Source organism: Herpailurus yagouaroundi, unplaced genomic scaffold, assembly GCF_014898765.1.
Source record: "Herpailurus yagouaroundi ecotype Mexico unplaced genomic scaffold, PumYag 67525, whole genome shotgun sequence".
Classification (NCBI taxonomy): domain Eukaryota; kingdom Metazoa; phylum Chordata; class Mammalia; order Carnivora; family Felidae; genus Herpailurus; species Herpailurus yagouaroundi.
The window spans coordinates 546927-547284 of record NW_024420331.1 but is presented as its reverse complement, the minus strand read 5'-3'; positions in this window follow the sequence as shown (position 1 = coordinate 547284).

Sequence of the window (358 nt, the reverse complement as noted above, 5' to 3'; positions counted from 1 at the left end):
CCAAGTAAACAAGACAGAAACATTAGCTCAAAGCCAAGATGTAGCAGGATTTTCAAGAGGCCTCCAAAGTACAGCACCTTTCTTTAGAAGGAAGTTTCTGCAACCTGAGGGATCGGCAGACTAGATGATGCAAAATGTACCAAACATCTTGATACATCCAAAATTTTGGAACTGAATTACGAAATTAGGGTCAGCTCTCTAAGTTTCTACGCTTTAAAATTTTTTTTTTTTGGGGGGCGCCTGGGTGGCGCAGTCAGTTAAGCGTCCGACTTCAGCCAGGTCACGATCTTGCGGTCCGTGAGTTTGAGCCCCGCGTCGGGCTCTGGGCTGATGGCTCAGAGCCTGGAGCCTGTTTCTG